This window comes from Vulpes lagopus, chromosome 1 (genome assembly GCF_018345385.1).
Source record: "Vulpes lagopus strain Blue_001 chromosome 1, ASM1834538v1, whole genome shotgun sequence".
NCBI classification, from domain to species: Eukaryota; Metazoa; Chordata; class Mammalia; order Carnivora; family Canidae; genus Vulpes; species Vulpes lagopus.
In genome coordinates this window covers 53,528,793-53,544,449 of record NC_054824.1, presented here as the reverse complement: position 1 = coordinate 53,544,449, position 15,657 = coordinate 53,528,793, and the positions used below count along the sequence as shown (strand labels likewise).

Genomic DNA, 15,657 nt, shown 5'->3' with positions numbered 1-15,657 from the left:
GGCAATGATGTATATGATTGTGTGGGCCAACATGACACATTCAAATAGTTGCTGTATTGTGGCATGGGCAGAATGCACATATACAGAAGGGGGTGTTGCTGATGAGAATGAGAGTATGGGATCCCGGGGTGACTCAGTGGTTGAGCATCTGCCTTTGGCTCAGGGCATGATCCTGGAGTCCAGGATCGAGTCCCATGCTGGGCTCCCTGCATGGAGCCTGCTTCTCCCTCTGCCTGTATCTCTCTCTCTCTCTCTCTCTCTCTCTCTCTCATAAATAAATAAGTAAAACTTTTTAAAAAATAAAATAAATTAAAAGAAAGAGTGAGAGTAGCCTGGAAAGGTGAATAAGACCCACTCAGAAAGGGACTCTCAGGCCCTCCCAAAGAACTAAAAGTTTATCCCAAAAGTAACCACCAAAGGAATATTCAAGATCCTAACAAAGAAATCACACTTTTGTGAGACTAGTGATATTTTAAGACCATGAGTACACATATTAAACTAAGGGGAGAGAATCCTTAGTGAGAAAATGTATTCACTGCACATTTGGGAGGTTGAGAAAAAACCTGAGTCAAGTCCTAAGATGAACAAGACAGGGGGCAAGAGGAAGCTCGTGTGTTCCAGGAACTAAATGGAGATAGGAGGGTCTGGAGAAGACAAATGAGATGGCACAGCATGACTGGGAAAGATGGCACAGGACCTTATTGGCCTGTTTTCAAGGACTTAAATCTAACTCAAAATAGTTATGTGATCGAATTTCTGTTTTTAAAAAGGTTACCCTTTTAAAAGGCTGTTGAGTGAAGGAAAGGGAAGGGAAAGTGAGAAGTCTATGTAGCAGGCTGCTGAAATAAATGTAGAAGAGTGCAGTAGTTCAGACAAAATGTTTGGTAAGTTTGATTAATTGTTAGGCAGTACCTCTTGAAAGAAGTATAAAAATTTGAGATATCTTTTGGAGGAGAACCAAGAGGACTGGGTGATTAGATGTAGAGGTAAAGGAGAAGATGCCAATGATGCCTCACAGGCCCAGAGCAGAAGCAAGTTGATAGATAAGCAGGGGCATCTGGGGAAGAAGATAGAGAGTCCATGGAATAAACATTTATTGAACACCTACTATGCTATGTTCCATGTGTTCTCCTAGCCTCTTGGAATATAGTAGTAAGCAAAAGAGTCAAAAATCCCTGCCCTCATATGGTTTATATTCTAGGTAGCATTTGCTTTTAGACATACTAAGCTTTAGACATCAGGCAGGTTACAGTTTAGATATTAAAGAGAATATCCAAGTGAAAAGTCTGGAGCTCAGAATAAATGTCTGAGGTTAGATAGAGAAACATATAAAGAGACGTTAATCCACGGAAATGAGTGGGATTGCTTGGGAGAGAGTATATAGCTATAAATGAAGAATATCCAAGCCCAAGCCCATGGGAACTTCATCATTCCAAAACTGAGTAGATGAAGACAAACCTAAAAGGGGCAGTAGAAGGAAGAAAACCAAAAATGAAGATACACACTTGCCCATAACTAAACTAAACAATGCAGTGAAGAGACACTCATTCCTCCCCATCTCCTTACTCTTTTATTATTGTTAACATCTGGGCACCCTGCCCAGTGTCTCTGGTGCTTGAGTTCTATTCCTCACTGTTCATTTCATCCTTCTTCCTACAGAGTAGCAGGATATGGGCTTTGAGAGGAAAGAAATGTAGAGAAAACACAGCCCTTCTACCATTTCTCATTCCTCCCTTCTTCCTGCCAACACTTGGCTCAAATTCTCCAGTCATATACTATCTCTAACAATAGGAGGGGTGATGGGTAACCAGAGAAACTGGGAAAGGCTGACTATTATAATTCCACCATGCATCTGAGCTGGTTCTCTCTGCTCCCAGAAACCACACTGTGCCAGGAGTCCACCTCCAGCCCACAGAAGCCACTCTTAGGGCAGAGGGACTGAGAAAGCCATTCTCTGTTACTAGTACTCAGTAAGAAAAGAATTAAGATAGTAGAGCCCAAATGGAGAGAGAGGTCTCCCTGGTATCCCATAGTGGAAATGGACCTACTTCCCCACGCAATTAGTCTTTTTTTTTTTTTTTTTTTTTTTTTTTTTATTTTTTTTTAATTAACTTTTATTGGTGTTTAATTTACCAACATACAGAAAAACACCCAGTGCTCATCCCGTCAAGTGTCCACCTCAGTGCCCGTCACCCATTCCCCTCCAACACCCGCCCTCCTCCCCTTCCACCACCCCTAGTTCGTTTCCCCGAGTTAGGAGTCTTTATGTTCTGTCTCCCTTCCTGATATTTCCCAACATTTCTTTTCCCTTCCTTTATATTCCCTTTCACTATTATTCATATTCCCCAAATGAATGAGAACATACACTGTTTGTCCTTCTCCGATTGACTTATTTCACTCAGCATAATACCCTCCGAAGGCAAAAGAAACAAAAGCAAAAATGAACTATTGGGACTTCATCAAGATAAGAAGCTTTTGCACAGCAAAGGATACAGTCAACAAAACTAAAAGACAACCTACAGAATGGGAGAAGATATTCGCAATTAGTCTTATACTCAGTGGTCAGCTACTATACTCCCACTAACATTAGACAGCAAGGAAATTTCGGTGAAATTGGCCTTTGAGAGCTTGCCTGCATCCTTAACCAAAAGGTTATCAGCATTTCTTCGAGAAAAATGCACTCTAAGTTCCAGACAGCCATCTTACAAGGGAACTCTTTGAACTCAAACCATTTGTGAATTGGAAGCGATCCAATTTACTGTACTTTAGAAGAGGAGACTGTGACATTAGCGTTAACATAAGATTATCTGGCAGACCTAAGAGATGTAATGGGGCATTTTTCATGTATCATTTTCCTCTGCCCTTGAGAACCACTTGCTATGATACCTCTGCTGGTTGAAGATAAAACCTGGCCAGGGAATCCTGCATGAGTTCAGCTCTCTGTGTACACTGTGAGCCTTCTGCATCATTACTGGTTAATCTCCGGTGGTACTGATGGAGCAGGGAACATGTGCCTGCAGGAAGAAGGCAGCTCAACAGAGCAATCCTCTAATGTGCAGATCAGCTGGCTGCATCCATAGCTGAGCAGTAACATTTCTACTCTGTGATGAAAGGGAATTGGGCATAGTCTGCTCCCAATGCTGAGAAGAAGTCTTCCATTTTGTTGGCATAGGGGTTTAGACCAAGGCTAACCAAGGTTACTTGGATGGTGCAGTGAGCCATGCTTTGATTGAAGGCCATTGCCAAGGCATAAAGGAAAGGCTTACCTTGTTCTACCCAACCTGAGCTTAACTATTGCTACTGTGATTAAGAATAAGTGACTGAGAAGAATATAAAGATAAAGCTCAACATACCCAGGAAATAGTAAATTGTAAGATACATGGAAATAACTGTAACACTGTTCCTAGCTCCTTCAAGGATTTCAGGCCAATTAAATAAATGGTGTTCTTAGGCCTTACAGAACTGTTCTGGCCAGTCCTTTACTTAAAGTAGAGGTGCAAAATCCTGATGGTATGAGCAAAAGGCTTCTGCAGTATGCCTTTAATTCCCACTCCTATTCATTGTCCAGGAAATACATAAAACTTCAGATATATTTCAGACCAGATAGTATTTTTGATAATCATTGCTTGGAGTGGAGGCAACAATGAGGGGGAAAAGGGCTAATTTTTAATGGCATAATTTCTTTTTAGAAAAGCAACTGGTAAGTAATGTTAATATAAAAATATAGAGAAGCAAAATGAAGATAATAAAAGCATTCACAATCTTGCAATGACTAATAAATGTCTTTTCTTTCCTATCCTTTCTTTCTTATGCTCACAAGTTGACAAAATGTCATATATAAATAATTAATTCAGTACATACCATAGAATTATGCTATGATTCTCAACATACCATTTTTGAAAATTCTCTTTAATTTAGTAAATATTAATATATTAATATATTTAATATAATATATATTAATGTTTTATTTAATATTATACTTAAAAATAGCTATATTATATATTATTTAACTTCATAATGGTATCATAGTATCCCATTTAAAAGTTATGTATTTTGTATACTAATCCTTTATTCCTCTGTACTCAGTTTCTTCTCAATATTTTGCTCCCATAAATAATGCAAACATGGACATTCTTGAGCATAATTTTTATGCATGCTTCATGATCACTTCCTTATTTTTTTTAAAGGAATATAAAACTATTTATTGACCACTGTTTACCAGTATTTACAATAAAGTAAACAATATACAGTTGGTAACATTCTGACTACAAAGTTATCGTTTTTCCTGGTTTCTGCTGAACCAGTAGTTCAAATACTGAGAAGATTGAGCCTACATGTTAGGAATGAGTTGGGGTGAAGAAAAAACATGCAGGTCAAAAATTTGGATTATAGAAGTCTGTCCACCCATTTATTCCAGCAGGTGCTAAATTGCAAAACATTTCTAACCACCTGGTTATGATCAGGTTCCCATGAATGAAGTCTTAGACGCTCCACGAATCATGACCTTTTAGTCAATACAGCACAAGGGTTTTCAACTTCTTGAAAAGGAATGGTTCACTAGAAGGAACCTTTAAATATCATTTAACTAAGTTTTGCTTACCTAATTAAAGTACACCAAAACTTGTCTAGTTTTGCCCTCTGGGTGGGGGGGTTGTTGGTGGTGATTAAAATTTTCCTTTCAAGGATCTTGCAAATAAACTTGCATTTATGTGACTGTAACTAGGGATATGGATTCTGATATGGCTGCTTTTAAATTGTCCAATTTAAACTCTCTACATTATATTTAAATTGTCCAATTAATTACAAAATTTGAAAGGTTAAGGCTTCAGGAAAAATTTCAGTGTAACTTTAAGTGATTTATTTCTTAAGTTGCTGAAAATGATAGCATCCCAGAAACATGGCCTTATCCATGGTTATAAAATGCTGTTTTTGTTTTGGTGAATGTCTCAAAAATAACAAAAAGAAAAGAAAACCACTTATGTATGTACTTTTAAGTATACACACAAAAAGCCCTAAATAAACAAAAAACCCAGAATGGTCCTTAGGCATATAGGAGTTAAACACAAATTCTGACTGAGTAACAACTATGAAGATTTCCCCCAACATTTAGAAAAGGTGTTTTCTGATGCAGGGGGATAATATGCCATGGTCTCAAATATTCTTTTCTGATAAAGGAAACAACTACAGAAAGCTTTTATTTGTTCAAAGTAACCAGTGCTATAGATGCAAAAAAACCCAACAACTCCCCCAATACTACTTCAAAACAAACATATCAAACTTGATTTTCATTAGAATGTTATTTCTTCACACTAATAAACCAAAAAACAAAGACCCAGATTTTATATATATACATATATATATATAAAGCAACGCAAACAATTATTGAGCTTCATCTTCTGGACAAGAATGCCAAGTTAGTCTCTCTTCATAAAATGCAATTACAATCTGAGGACACTTCATATTTGCCTCCCTCTTTTGCCAGCACCAAGTCTGCCTCATCTGAATCTTTCCATTTCATGAGAAACATTAATTCTCCACTGCTGTCTGTGGCACCAATTATTCGTTCAGGATCAAGACCTCTGGCAAAGCCTCTTGGTTTATCAGCAGCATCTCTTTTCTTCTTTGATTTGCTATCATCAGATTCGCTGTCAGATAAAGATTTTCTTTTTGTACCATCTTTTTCTTTACCAGCTTTTTGAGAATTAAGAAATGCTTCAATTAACTCTGGACAATCTAAATTTTCTTCAGGTTCCCAAGTACTGTCAGCATCTGTAAATCCCTTCCACTTCAGGAAATACTCCACCTTCCCATTCACGACACGGCGGTCTAGTACTTTTTCCACCACAAATTCTTCAGACTCCGCCTCTTCTACTTTTTTACTCTTTCCATTCTGTTTCTTTCCCATTTTTTGCAATGTAGTTTTATTGGAGGCCATTTTTTATTGCAGACTTGAAGAGCTATTATTCACCGCCTCGGAGCTGCTCCGGGTCCCGGGTCTGCGGCGTCTCCGGCCCTGCGCGCCTCCAGCTCCAGCCACATCCGAGGGGGCATGATCACTTCCTTAGAACGAACTCCCAAAAGTGGCATAGCTGTATCAAGGTACATACCTCGTTTTAAGCCTATTGATATAATTACCAAATTTCCTTACAGGAAGACTCACAACTTCTATATTTACTAGCAGCATACATGTTTGCCTTCCTCATACTTTCTACTACTTTTTTTTTTTTTTTTTTTTGGTTTTGGTTTTGGTCAATTTGATTACTAATGGAAAAAGAAATCACTTTTGTTTTAATTTGTGTTTCTTAGATTACAAATGAGGAGAAGGTAGAAGAAAACTCATAAAAACCAAAAAGAATCTCTCTTTCATTGTCAACATAAGATAAACCTGAGCCTTCTCCACATGCATTCAGATTAACTGGACATTTGCATTAATTATACAGATGTGTCTATTCACATTCTTTGCCAGATTTTATTTTATTTTTTTTTAATTTTTATTTATTTATGATAGTCACACAGAGAGAGAGAGAGGCAGAGACACAGGCAGAGGGAGAAACAGGCTCCATGCACCGGGAGCCCGACGTGGGATTCGGTCTCCGGGATCGCGCCCTGGGCCAAAGGCAGGCGCCAAACCGCCGCGCCACCCAGGGATCCCTCTTTGCCAGATTTTAAATTTGGTCTAAAAAGTTGTTTATAAAAGATGTTAATCTGTATGTAAGTCAGATAAGAATTCAGCATGTGATAAAGGTAACATTTAAAATTCTAAGGAAATATTGCTGCATTAGTTTCCTACTGCTGCAGTAACAAATAAGCACAACAATATTGTCTAAAAACAACACAAATATATTACCTAATAGTTCTAAAGGTTAGAATTCCAAAACTGGTTTCACTGAGCTAAAATCAAGGCGTACATAGGACTATTTCCTTTTGGAGACTCTGAAGAAGATCTGATTCCCTGCCTTTTTAACTGTTAATGGCCACCTTGTATTCCTTGGCTTGTGGACTCATGTTCTTCAAGGTACATCCCTACTATCTCTGCTTCCTTCAACCCCATCTTCTTTTTTGTATGACTCCTCCTGCGTCCCTCTGATAAAGACCAATGTACTTACATTAAAACCATTCGGAAATCCACAATAATCTCTCCATTTCAAGATCTTTAATTTAATCACATCTGAAAAGTTCCCTTGACCAAATAAGGCAAACTTCATGGGTCCCAGGAATTGAGACATGAACACATTTGGGACCATTTGTCAGCCTAGCAAAACTGCATTGTTAAATAAACAGTATCAAGAAAACTAACTAACCATTTGAAGAAAAATAACATTTAAGTCAGGTAACTTACTTAATAATAAATAAATAAATAAATAAATAAATAAATAAATAAATAAATAAAGTAATGAATAAATTCTAGATAGATTAAAGCAGAAGTTGGCAAAGGTGTTCTGTAAAGAATCAGATAACAAATTGTTAGGGGTTTGTAGGCCAGGAGGCCTGTGTTGCCACTGCAGCATGACACAGCCATAGATAACACCTAAACACATGGATGGGCATGGCTGTGTGAAATAAAATTTTGTTTACAAAAACAGGTAATAGTTCAGATATACCAATGGGCCATAGTTTGCCAACTCTGAATTAAAGACTGGGTTTAAATTTAAGACTCTGGTTTCAGAGTCTCCAAAAGGAAACAGTCCTATGTATGCCTTGATTTTAGCTCAGTAAAACCAGTTTTAATGTGGAAAAATAAATAAATAAAAAATAAATAAATAAATAAACAAACAAACAAACAAACCAGGAAACAAATAGGCAAATTTTTATGTCATCCATAAAAGAGTTTTCTGGGGTGCCTGGGTGACTCAGTCAGTTAAGTGTCAGACTCTTGATTTTGGCTCAGATCATGATCTCATGGGTTGTGCTGTCAAGCCCCATGTCTGGCTCACACTGGGAATGGAGCTTACTTGAGATTCTCTCTTTCTTTAAAAAGAAAAAAAAGAAAAAGACTTGTAGACTTGCTATTATACAGGTCAGAAAATGTCATAAAAATACTGAAGGTAAATAACTGGGAAAGAAACAGGTTCTTTATGCCCCGATCAATAATATTACAAAGGTGGGAAAAAGAAATTACAAAAAGAGCTAATAACGTGAAAAATTAAAATTGAAAAGACTATTCTGGAAACCTGAAAGGAGTATCTTCAGTTTGTCTTTCTGCCACAGCTATGGGTACACAAAATAGAAGTGAGCCACGTGTACCTTAAGCATATGAAAAGGATGGAATGAGTGTTACCTCCCTGTCTGGACCTGGTTTCATTATTGGTAAGACAAAAGTAATAATCCCAGTCTTTGCCACTTCATAAAGTTGTTGTGAGAGTTAAATGAGAGGAAAGAATGGGAAGGAGTTTTGAAAATTATAAAGTGCCAGGATGTAGGTAAAATCCAATTTTAACAAACACTGCATATAATGCCGAATTCAACAATACTCTTCCTCCATGACCAGGCTGAAAGCAATACTATTAATAGTACTGCTTTGATGATATATATGGAAGAATTTTCTTTGAAGGAAAAAATCACAAGCTCCAGCCCATGTAACATTCCATTTACCTGGCAACACTGAATTCGTTTTTGATACTAGAAAATGTAAAGAATGTCAAGTCAAGACTATTATTAACCATTTGATAAACTAAGAGAAGTTTACCAAGACTGGAACACTGCAGTGAGGAGGGCAGAGTAGGAGGGGCATGCAGAGACAGCAGAAGGAGTACCCAGAGACTACAACAGATAGAACACCAGAACTGTGTTAGAAACCTTGGACGGGACACCACTGGAGAGCTTTCTCTGAGCAGCAGCATGATATAAACTGATCTGTGCTTTTAAAGGACCACCTTGGCTCCAAGGTAAAGAATGAACTGGAGAGAAACAAAAATGGCAACTAACAGATAAGCCAGAAAGCGTGAACGGTAGTCTGGACACAGGTTGGTGGTATCGTGAAGGAAGGCGATAGTAATGGGGGTGGGAAAAGTAACTGGGTTCATGAATTGTCCAAGAATTAAAATCAGGACTTGGTGATGGACACAATATAGGGAATGATAGAAAAGGAGAAATTAAGAATAACAACCAGGTCTCTAGGTAATGGATCACTGGAAAACAATGTCATCCCAGCATTCTTAGAATAATAATGAGGCAGCTTTATCACATCAAAACTGTAGGCACATGGGGGATCCCTGGGTGGCTCAGCAGTTTAGCACCTGCCTTTAGCCCAGGGCACGATCCTGGAGTCCGGGGATTGAGTCCCACACTGGGCTCCCGGCATGGAGCCTGCTTCTTCCTCCTCCTGTGTCTCTGGCTCTCTCTCTCTATGTCTATCATAAATAAATAAATAAATCTTTAAAAAAAAAAAAACTGTAGGCACATGATAACAACAATAAATAACATCTACTGAGTAGTTGTTTGATTTTTATTCTTGGGCTAAATGCCTTACATGTTTTAGTTCATTTAAACCATAGAGTACCATGAGAAATGTTTGTGGGTTTTTTTGTGTGTGTGTGTGTGTGTGTTTTTTTTTTTTTTTTTAATTGCAGGCAGAGGGGGTGGGGATTGGCAGAGCCACCTGAAGCTTTATTTTGGAACAGACACTTGAATTGGCTTTGAGTTAAGAGGCATGGGCAGGAAGGAGTACCCATGGCAGCAGACCCCCCTCAAGGGTAGGCTGAGGACTGGGGCTGAGCCCTAGGTGGGTCTCCTGTTCTCACCACTTCCCTGTACACCTCCTTCCCCCAAAGTCTCTATGGCAGCACAGAAAGGGGGAGGCTGGGAGAGACCACAGCGGCTATTCCCTTGGACAGGACATTGGACAACTCAGACACCAGCCTCCCATCACAGGTCTTGACCTTCTTCACAACTACAACCTTGAACAAGCTTCCCTGGCTGAAGGGACTAGAGTCCCTGCCAAAGTCAAAGCTGGATTGGAAGTTCAGGACATAGTTGAGGCCAGGGTTTGTGAGCCTCTCATAGGCCAAGTGCAGGCCACCTGAGTAGCTGTTGGTGATCTTAGCATGGATACTCATGTTCTGCATCCCAGACTCCAGCTGGCTCTCCTTGCCTTCTAGAAGCTTGTGGTAGGCAGTGACTTGACATTCAGGAGTTCCTGGTACTCATGAAGCTGCTGCGCCATGTCCTGCTTGGCTCACTGTAAGGCAGCCTCCAGCTCAACCACCTTGGCATTGGCATCCTTAACACCCAGCTCCTCATGCTGTTCAGCATCAGCTGTGGCAGCCTCCAGGGAAACCTTCTGGCTTTTGAGGTCCTCAATCTCAGGCTGAAGTCAGCTGATGTTCTGATTCATCTCAGAAATCTCCATCTTCACACACCAGAGGTCATCTTCTTGCTTCCCAGCAAATGTCTGTAGCTTGATCATACTTGATCTGGTACATGATCTTGGCCTCAGCCTGGCTGCACTTGGCGATTTCCTCTTAGTGGGACTTGACCTTGGTGACAATGCCGTCCAGGTCCAAGGAGAAGCTGCTGTCCATGGAGAGGACCAAAGACATGTCTGAGACCTGGGATTACAGCTTATGTGTCTCCCCCTTCATACAGCTGCCTTAAGAAGTTATTCTCACTAGTCAGAGCTTCCAGGAGAGACTCCAGGTCTACCTTGTTTATGTAAACTTCATCTATATCCTTCTTGATGAGGACAAAATCATTCTTCATGTCTGGATGTTCTTTGATCTCCTCTTTATGTTTATTCTTGAAGTCCCCCACCAGCCCCTGCATGTTGCCAAGTTCCATGTCCAGCTCCAGCTTCTCCGAGGCTACTGTGTGTCCAGCAACCACCAAGGGTTGTTGATGTAGCTCTCAAACACATTGTCTTTGTTGCTATAAGTAGTTTTCTGCTGCTGAAGTAGGCCCTGCTCAGACTCCAGAATCTTGTTCTGCTGCTTCAGGTGCTGCAACTTGTTGATGAAGGAGGAAAACTTGTAGAGGGTCTTGATCTGCTCCTTTTCCTAGGTGTGCACAGCCTGGATGTTGGGGTCCACCTCCAGCTTAAGGGGGCTCAGCAGGCTCTGGTTCACTGAGATAGCCATGATGCCTCTCACACCTCTGACCTTGCGTAGCCCCTGACCACACTCCTACTGCTGTTCAGACCACCCCAGAAGCTGCTGCTGCTGCCCACTCAGGAGAAGGTGGAGGAGCTGATACATGTGCCAGGTGTACTCATGTAGGAACAGTTGCTGAAGGCCCTGGGGGCTGGAGGTGGACATCTTGTAGGACTTCTGGGTCACCCTGAAGGACATGGTGGAGGCTGGAATGGAGGCTGGGGTGAAGGAGAGTAGGCTGACCCTGATGGAGCTTCAAGAAGGGGCCAAGAAGCTGTTTCTAGGTCAAAATGTTTTAGAATCATTCCAGTTTGATATGGAAACCATAACATTGAGGAATTGACTTTAAAGTTCCACCAGATAACCAGTGAGAGAGATGGCATTTGGACCTAAGCAGTCTACTTCCAGAGCCCAAACCCTTGACATTCATCAGGAGGAAGATGAGTGAGTGAGTGTTCTCTGAGTCAGAACAAGTTCATCTGGAGAAGATGCGGAATGCCAGCAAAGATCCTCATGTGCTAACAGGAGAAAATAAACTATAGAAATATTGAAAGGAAAAAATGGATCTTAGAGATAAGTATTTCCCCTTGGGAAACTATGTGTCAAGATAAAAGGCTTGCTTTCTTCCTGGATTAGGTGTCCAAGATATGATACAGAGTCAGTTATAGAAAATGGGATCCATGTTAGTGATTGTGATGTGTCAACTTGACTGGGCTAAGGCCAAAGACAAGTGGCCAAACATTATTTTCATATGTCTGTGAAGAGGTTTCTGGAAGAGATTAACATTTGAATGAATGGATTAAGTAAAGCTGATTGTCCTCCCTAATGAGGGTGGGCCTCATTCAATTCATCAAAGATCAGAATAGTACAAAAAGGCTAAGTGAGAGGAAAGCCCTGCCCAACTGCTGTGCTGAGACATTGGTCTTCTCCAGCCTTCAGATTTGGAATGAAACACTGGCTCTTCTTAGCTTTCAAGCCTTCTGGCTTTTGGACTGGAACTCACAGCATTTGTTCTCCTAGTTCTCAGGCCTTTGGACTCAAACTAGAACTATATACATCAGTTATCCTAGGTCTCCAGCTTGCTGACTGCAGATCTTGGGACTTCTCAGCTTCTCTAATCACATGAGCCAATTCCTTATAAAAATCTTATTATAATCCACAGTATTAGTGTTCTCAGGATAAATATAACTAATATGATATATCTGTCATCTACATACCTATCTATCTATTTCAACTGTTGATAGGATTAAATAGTGAAAATAGTATCTAAGGCCTTAAATTTCCTATCAAAAATCTTATGATTCCAAAGTTTTTCTCTGAATTTTTTTATGTTATTCCTGAATGAATAAATCACTGTTAGTCAGAGTTCTCCAGATAAATAGAACCAATATGATATATACATCTATGCAAATATTTTGGAACTATAGGGGCTTACATAGGAAATTTAAGGCCTTAGATACTATCTTTCCATAGTTCATTTTATTAACAGTTGGGATTTTAGAAGGAAGTAGCACGCAGTTTCAAAAAAATCTATTGTTCTAAATTGAAAAATACCTTCCCAATTTATCTTTGTGTGGCCTAAACATTCTATTGTAGTACTAAAATTTATAATATGTTAATGCCTCTGCTTTTGATAGGAAATAATAATTTCCTTAGTAGTTAAGAGATATCCACAGCACTCTTCCCTGCCCCACCCTCTCAATCCCTCACTCATTTCTAGGTTATACTTGGCATAGTCCTAGGGAATGGAAAATTCACCAGGCCAAACAAAGGGGAGTCTCCACTTTTACTCTCTTCTCCCTCATAGAGATAGGGAAAAAGTTTCAAGAGGCAGCTCCTTGGAATCTTCTCCTAAATCTAGCAAGGCCTAAAGTAAATAGGTTGGACAGGCTCTCCCCTGAACACTGAGACAAGTCTGCTCTCTTCTCTTCTTAAACTCAGTGGCTACACTAGACTTACATTTTTTTTTTAAGATTTTATTTATTCATGAGAGAGAAAGTGAGAGAGGGAGGCAGAGACACAGGCAGAGGGAGAAGCAGGCTCCATGCAGGGAGTCTGACATGGGACTCGATCCAGGGTCTCCAGGATCAGGCCCTGGGCTGAAGGTGGTGCTAAACCGCTGAGCCACCCAGGCTGCCCTAGACTTACATTTGTTAATCAGCATAGTCCCCAATGTCTTTTGTGGTCTTAGCAGTAGAGAAGGAAAGCAAGCTTGTTGCCCATCCCCTTCTAGCTTAGTCAAGAAGAATTAGTCATGTGATACATCATTGCTCACTAGAGGTCCTCTTTATGGCTTCAGCCAAGTCCCAATATAGTTGAGCCTTGAACAACATGGCTTTGAACTACACAGGTTCACTTATACACAAAATTTTTACACTATATTACTCCAAGTGTACTTTGTCTTTTATGATTTTCTAAATAACATTTTCTTTTCTCTATCTTACTTTATTATAAGAACACAGTGTATAATATATATAATATACAAAATATGTGTTGACTGTTTATGTTATTGATAAGGCTTCCTTCCAGTCAACAGTAGACCATTAGTAGTTAAGTTTTGGGGGAGTCAAAGTTATACATGGATTTTCAACTGTGCAAGGGATCAGTGCCCCTAATCCCCACACTGTTCAAGGGCCAACTACACTCAGGATTGATGCCTTTGCTGGCCATTGCCTTTAATGTATATATTTACACCAAAAAAGTGACCAATCCAGATAAAGATTCATGTGGTCCTAGATCCCCTAACTGAAAACGATCTTAAAGTCAACTTCATTCTTTTACTAACACTTTCTAGGCATAATCAAATCTAGAAAATATCAAAATGTTATATATTCCTCAATTCTAAATTTTCTATTAATTATGTTTCTATCAGTTGTGGTTTCACTTTCACATTTTCACCAGTGAATTGACTGGTTTGTTGGTTTTTTTATCCCTAGCCAAACTAAACAAATTGAAATTTATTATCCAATAAAATTGTATTAATTTATAGTAGCAAATTAGTAAAAGTAGTAAAAATGTTAGATGGTCAAATGTTTAAAAAGTATACAAGCTGTTGTTTTTACCTGTCCCTTCCCTTATTTTGGTTAGATAACACATCTCTAATGTTAATAAACTATCCTGCCTCCACCTCAGACAGTGTTGTTCTGGGTGGTTGTGCACACATTTGCTCTCTCCTGGCCCAAAGAATACCACCTCTGTGGTCATAGCAGTGGTTTTAGTGATAGGCTTATGACCCAAACAGGGCCAAAATTAATCCTGAGGTTTTTGTTCAAGCTTTTTATTCAGTTCACAATATATATTTCTTGAAAGCCTACTATGAGTCCAGGCCCTATTGTAAGTTATAGGGATATTGTAAATGAATGAAACAAAACAAAACAGTAAATTCCCTACCATCATGATCTAAACATTCTACTATGGAAGACTCTAGAACAAGCACAATAAATATGATAAATAAACTGTATGTAATACATTAGTGTTAAAAACTAGGGCAAAGAACAGGAGAGATGTGAATGTTGATGGAAGGAAATACTAGAATTTGCTCAGAGGTCAAATAGCAGGTAGATAACAGTTGCTTTTTCATCTGTAGCTTCAGAGACCCATTTCTGCCTCCAGGAGAGGAGAGCTTGACTGAAAATGAATCCAACTTGGGTCTGGCTCAGTCAGTTGTGTCCAACTTTCAGCTCAGGTTATGATCTCTGGGTCTTGAGATGGAGCCCAGCACTGGGTGTGGATCCTGTGGATCCTAAGATTCTCTCTTTCCCTCTCCTTCACCCCTCCCCTCACTCATGTGCACGTGCCTCTTCTATCTCAAAATAAAAAATTAAAAAAAAAAAAGGAAGGAAGGAAATGAAGCCAACTCAAAGGAAAGCAGAGCTTAGAGTTGCAGTGAAATAAAGTCCTGATGACTTCATTGGAGCACCTGGACTCAGCTCTGCCTCAAAGTTTTTTTGTTTTGTTTTGTTTTGTTTTGTTTTCCAGCTATATGAGACAATAAATACCCTTATTTTTTTTTTCTAAACTGGGTTTTCTGTCACTTGCAACCCAAAAAGATCTGACTAATGCCAACATTTGCAGGTATATATAGAAACCTAAAGTATCTTACAATGTGTTTCTAAGTGGGGTTCCTGCTGTACTTGGATTATTGAATAGCTAGAACTCATTTCTAATTAGCAGTATGCATTTACATGTAAACACCTAAAATCCTAAAGACCTTAAAAACAGCAGGTTCACTTTAACGTGTTTAAATAAGTTCCTTAAAGTGTAGTTTATACTCTTAAATTAAGGAACTCTTTCATATAGATTGTTCCAAGGTCACTCTTGTCCAAATCAAGGAATTACAGATTTTAAGTTGTCTCAGTTTAAAAAAAAAAAAATCAATTAGATTTTACCAGAAACATTTCTGCCATTGTGCATAGGATAGTTGTATTTTGGACTTCCTTGAAGCATGACACAGAATAAAGAAAATCCTCACCTTACCTTCCATTGGCAGGGTTGGTTATATTTTGAGAGATATGTATGTAGTCAAGGACCGATCTTCCCCCTCTCAAAAGGAAGAACGAGTCATGCATCACTA

At 39.3% G+C, this 15,657-nt stretch overlaps 1 protein-coding gene and 2 pseudogenes across 15 annotated transcripts in view; all 3 read right to left on the bottom strand.

The window, feature by feature from the left end:
• The window catches only part of PKHD1 (PKHD1 ciliary IPT domain containing fibrocystin/polyductin), a 477,526-nt gene that overhangs the window by 280,836 nt on the left and 181,033 nt on the right, over positions 1-15,657 (bottom strand). The gene's annotated exons all lie outside the window — the stretch shown is intronic.
• Positions 4,381-6,071, bottom strand: LOC121500159 (annotated as a pseudogene).
• LOC121500146 lies at positions 9,442-12,393 on the bottom strand (annotated as a pseudogene).